A 6,259-nucleotide genomic window follows, 5' to 3' on the forward strand; every position below is an offset into this window, starting at 1 on the left:
AGTAACTCACACTGGTCAAAAGCTCTCAGTGTTATTTCTTATATACACAGCTCATATCCTCTCTTCTGTCTGGGTTCTATCAAAATGTGATTTTCCTAAAAGAGATTTTTTTTTTTTTTTTTACATGGAGGGAAGTGGATAAATCAGGCTAAATGATGTTTGTTGAAATAAAATACACATTTTCAGCTGAAGGTAGGGTGTGCTGCCCTTGTTGCAAATGTCTGTTTGTTTTGGGGTTTTTTTTTCACAGTGGCATTTTTGCTCTGATCTTTTAATATCAAGACAATAAGGCAATTTTTAGTCAGAGAATTAAGATAGTAAGTCAGAAATTGGCAATATTAAAAATGGGATGCTAAAGGGATTTTTCTGCTGCTCTAGAATTCTGCCTTACTGTCTTTTCAATTAGAAATTGATACATAACTCAGGTTTCTAAATTAATATTTAAAGTACCTTAGAAGTACAGACAACAGTTCCTGTCACTTGGCAGTCAAATATAATGTTTTTCATAATAAGGGATTTCATTTCATCGCTGGATATTTTTCAGTAGATGGTTTGTGCAGTATGTTACAGCAGATTGGGTTTTCAAATCCACATCTAATTCTGCAGATGAATCAGAAGTTCCAACAGTAACCATTAATTAGGTCCTCTAGCTATTTTTCCACTTATGTACATGAATTTTAAAAACAGATTCTGCATTAACTCACCTTTTGCATGCACCTTTATTCCACTAAAAGCTGAATTCCAGGAATGCACAATCTGTTGTTGATGAGATTCATATTAAAGTGGTGGGCGGTGACAAACATTTGGGAATTTCTTTGCTATAATAAAACCATTTAATAAAATATTTGCAACAAAGGGAAGAGAGGTAATAGCACTGTAATATACCAGTCTGACTGTACTGAAGCAAGTGACCAGTACTGAACTTTAAATCAGGATAGTTTATTGCTAAAAGTACCTAAATGACAACAGCTGAATGAAGAAGAGTTGTTGGGCAATATTATTGCTGATACAATTTTTTTAGTGATCTAATAGTGTAGCCAAGTGAGAAATATACAGCTGTTTGTGTTTTACATCGTTCTGAATAGAACAGTCTTAGCTGCTTTTGTCAAAGTATTTCCATGAGTCAGGAAATCTCAGTTGCTGCCATTCAATTTTGACCCTGAAGTTCCCAGGTTACAAGGCAAGGTTTAAATATAGAAAAATAAAAACTTCATTAAATTTATTCCGGAGTTGTGTATTAGAATTTAACATTTCTTGGCAGATAATTGCATCAGAAGTTGTTCACACCTTATTTTGTTTTTGAAAAATCCAATGTCCACAAGAATCTCTCCCACAGGTAATTAAATGTGCAAATTACAAAAAAACAAAAAAAATTTGTCCCGTGTTCTTGGAGCTCTGTGCATGGCTGCCTCTGTTATTTTTCCCAGTGGTGTTTTCAGGCATAGTTTCTTGGTTTATTTGTGCATTTCCATATTTACCTTCAGATAATAGCATACAACAGAACAGAGTGCTCAGCACTGGACTCTCACCTTTTGATATAGTACTGCAGTTGTGATCTCATTAGGAAAAAAATTAAACACATAAAAGTACATTTATTTCTAAAACTTCAGGTTTTCCAAAATCATTAAAAGTATACAATTCTTTTTAAAATTCAGTTTTACAGCATTTATATAAAAGCCCTAATTCTCTGCCTTGTTGTCCCAGTTCATGTAACAGGACATTTGACATAAAATTGATGTGGCTCATTTGTGTGCAAGTAGAGCTACCAATATCCAATTAGGACATTGGTGTTCAGTTTAAATTCTTAAGTTAAATTTGCAATTAATAGAGCTTTGAAAGTGGTGTTGGCATGGAATATTATCATATGGCAAATAGAGATCTATTTAAATATAGGCCAACTTAAATACCATTTTAGATCAGATAAGGCAACACAGGAGAACAGAAATATGGAGAATACTAGCACACTCTGTTCAAACCCAGCAGTATGAAGAACATCAGCACTGAGATCCTTGCTAAAGCACAGGGGTTTTTTTCTACTGGCTGGTTAAAGTTTACAGTGACCTACAAGGATATTCCCTTTATGGTGACAAAATCTTGGATAAGAATTAATAATCAGTGGATGACTGATCTGTTCTGTGGTTGCCTGGAGAGTTAATGTGAACAGTTAAACACACTCAAAATTGCTTATCATGTAATCCTAATGAAATCCTTCATAAACCTTGAAAAAGCATTCCCAAATCCTTCAAAATTAAGTCTCTTAATGCAATTAATCCAAATAGTTGCACTGTCCAGGGAATGTGTTCTAGTTATAAAATCCTGGTCTGCCAGTGATTTTTGAGGGTCATGCATAGTTGATATGGACACATAGTCAAATTATTTTTGTCTGTTATCTAAAAATAAATAATACCTTGAAAGTTTGGATTCTTTTTATTAGTAGAGAGGTCTTGCTTTCCTTTCAAAAAAAGCCCATACTATTGTAACTTTGCTTTTACAGCTGCAGTTATTGTAAAGATAGAAATCAAGGAGATTCTTTGGGAACTGCAGTGAAATATTGATATTAGATTATTAACCAAGTTGGGAATGACAGCTTTAGTATGAGAGTTTCTTGCATTTATTTCATTGTTTCAGCCATACTAAAATGCTACATACTAAAACTTCCATACCATTCTCACTGAACATGGAGTATGTGTTCAAAATGGAGTAATTAATGGATTAATGGTTTGGAAGCAAAAGGGATAGTTGAGCCTTAGCCGTTCTTTCCTAATTTCTACCAATTAAAACTGGTCACAGATAAGCATATTCTTAGTGTTCCAATTCATATACTAAAGAAGAAAGAAAAATACTGATAGAACTATATATTGTGCTCAAAATTTCCAGAGAGGACATGCTCTAGAATTAGACAGATAGAGGATGCAAAAAACCTAAACTGCTTAATTATGTGTGCAATTATATTTTTAAAAATCACTCTTTTTTTCAACATTCTTCACAATATTACCAGAATTTCCCTAGGTAGTGATTAAGAGTATGACAGGTTCACCTGTCAATGACTAGGCTGTAAACAAGACACCACTCTCAGAAAAAATAGTTTTTTATCTCTATACCAATGCTTGATTAACCTAGAGATAAAAAATGCAACACCTTTGAAAACCTGGGCTAGTTTGACATGTTAGTTTTCAGCAGAGTAATTTTGCCATTTTCAGTCAGAAATTAGATATGGATTGCTTTCAAACACCAAAGATCATACTTCTTTCCAAAGAGACCTTCATAGTGTATTAATTTCTTGTACTTTGCTGGGGGGGGGGGGGGGGGGGGTGGAAAGTGGAAGTAATCTCTCTTAAATTTGAATTTTTCTGCTGCTCAGACCAAAAGATTACATCCACAGGAGGGAGTTAAGATTAAAAAGAGACAGGCAAGCTATTCACACTCCCTAAAATTCAGTGATAATCAAGGTCCATCAACTATTCTATATATCTAAAATAATGGAAACTGTGAACTCTCTATGTAATCAGTGGCAATAGGTAGGCACCTCACCAGACAGTGATTTAGAGCAGGGGCTTCATTAGGTCTCTCTCTCCATTAGCCACACAGGGAACAATGGTAGTTCCTTCTATTGGATACCGTGCTGAGAACCTTCATGCTGTCACCTAATTCCGTTATGCACTGTAAGGAGAGTTAGGTCAGAGAACATGACTCAGTTTTATGCTGAGTCTGGAAGTGCCAATGGAGTTTCCTAGATGCCTCTGCAGTCTGTATTCATTGCAGTGGAACAGCTCCTTTGGTTAGAAATCCAAGCAAAGCAATTTTTTTTCTTTTTTCCAAAAAGAGATTGTGGCAGCTTCTTTAAGCTGCTGCAGCAATCCAATCAGTGGTGCCTCCTTCCCTTGGGAAGTGGAGAAAATTGCTTTCCTGAGAAACTATGCAGTAGACTACAAAAGACACCATTCTGAGCTGTTCCTCTTATCAGAATGCTTTTTCTTTGCATAATATGCTTTGTTTTTCACTAAAGCTATGACTATCACCAACACGATAGATTTAATTTAATAATTTACATTAGCCTGGAATTACCAAATATAATTTTCAACATGTGATTTTTGAACATAGCCACCTCAAACTTTATGTTTTGTAATAGAATTACCTCTGGAAGCATATTCTGATCTAAGGCTGTGATCTTGCCATTAATTGTGACAGGGACTTTTGAGATTATGAATTTAATTTTGGCTTGTTGGAAGTGAATCTGTGTTTTAATGGTGTTATTAATAAGGTATATTCTTAGGTATTCAGTATCCATCTACATTTTAAATTGTTTTTAATTGAAATGTTTTACTAGAAGATTCCTCTTCTTTCTCCATCAGAGTACCTAGTAACCCAGTGAAAATGACAATTCCTTTGGTGACACAAGATCAACAGTCCATATGCTGCTTCAAACTGTATGGAGTGCTTTGAACCTAGATATATTCCTTCTTGTGTGACTATTTTAAGCCAGCAGGAGAAAGACTTGCAGAGACTGCTCCAAGTGGGACTACACTCCTCACCATGTTTTTGTTCAAGCTGACCATGTGACCATTACAAGAAACTAAATCTCTTGGAGCACACACCAAAATCAAGATATGTAGAGGTAGTTAAACATGAGGTATGGACAAAATGTTATTGACTCTTTTTTTTGTGAGCACATTCTAGGTGGAGATAATTGGCTACAGCACAAAGTTAGCTTCCTAGGAAAAGATTTGGCAGAAGGATTAGAATGTCTCCTCAGCAAGTTCACTGATGATATGGAGCTGGAAGTTTAGATAAGTGAGGATTTTTTTGTGTTAGAAAGCAAAACTGGAGAAAAAGAAAGATCCAAAAATATATTAATTTGTTCAGAGATTCTCACTGTAGCATACAAATTATGCAGTTCAAATTTCTTTCCTGAATGCTTCTTCTCAAAATATTATACCCAAAGGAGAAAAGATCTTTTGCAATGCCTAAATTATAGATTAGTATTGGAGTAGTAGAATTGACTTAGACCCTACTTAAATTCAGAAATAAAATGTTTGGAAAATAATTGAAAAGAAAGACGTTACTTTTTAAGTTTCTACTGAAATCTGTAACTCCCTAAATGTTCTTACTCTCTTCCCAGGTACATACTCTTGTTGCTTTTAGATACTCAAATCTGTCAGCATAGATGCCTCTACCCATTTAGAATGGCATTATTTAATTTACAGTCATAGTTTGGCTTCATTTGAAGAAACAATATGACTGCAGTGTGCAACTGCCTCAGGGTGGGGACAGCAGATCTCACTGAAGCTAGATATTCATGGGATAAGTACAACCTTCTTGGCAATAACTGCTTATAACTTTACTGCACCTTGAGACACAGTTCAAGGCCAGTAGTTTTCCTTGTTTTGTTGATGGATATTGGCTCGTCCCAAATTAAATAAAATTTACTACACTTGTCTGGAGAAGAAAAGAAAACCTTTAGAGCTTGTAGTAGTTTGTTCAAACAGTGAAGTCTTGAAGATCTTTAAGATAAAGTGTCCAGCAGTGCCTCTAGGCTATCTACATACTAAAAGAGATGAAAGGAGAAAATTGGTACCTGGAGAGAGGCAGAAAAATTCTTTGTAGCCTTCTTGCCTATACTGCATTTATATGTGCACTGCTCTGAGGTGTATTCACTTATGTTGCATGTTTTACATTAAAGATTAACACCTCAAGGAAAAATAAAAGAAGTTAGGAGAATATGATCCTGATGAAGAATTTTCCATAGTTTCTTCAATGTTAAATGTTATACTTTAATGCCATATTGGAAGATATTAGGAAAATATTCATTCAAACACCAGATAGTATTAGAAGATTCATGAAGCTGTAATAACAGAACCAAGTAAGTGATAAGTGGCTGGGCAAAATACAGGGAGGGTGTTCTGGTTCTGGCCAGGACAGGGTTCATTTTTGCAGTAGCTGGGAGGGGGCATGGCTAGGACCCAGAGGTCGTTCTGTACCACCTCAGGTCTTTGACAGGGGTGGGGGAAAAGGACTCAGGGAGAAGGGCACATGGTGCTAGCCCCTCCCAGAGGGAGCAGTTGAGTGGCGCTGGTCCCGAGCCGGAGGGAGTGGTCAAGGTGACATGGCTTCCATGGCTTCCATGGCTTCCATGACACATGGAGTGTCTCAGTGTGGGTACTAAAGTGGAGGATACTATTCTTAAGCCACAAAAGAGGACCATAGTGAAAATGTTGCTCCATCCTAGCAGATGCAATGAATTTTTACTCTTTTTTTTGGG

Source organism: Chamaea fasciata, unplaced genomic scaffold (genome assembly GCF_029207755.1).
Source record: "Chamaea fasciata isolate MVZ Bird 193981 ecotype frontalis unplaced genomic scaffold, bChaFas1.0.hap1 SCAF_6, whole genome shotgun sequence".
NCBI lineage: Eukaryota > Metazoa > Chordata > Aves > Passeriformes > Sylviidae > Chamaea > Chamaea fasciata.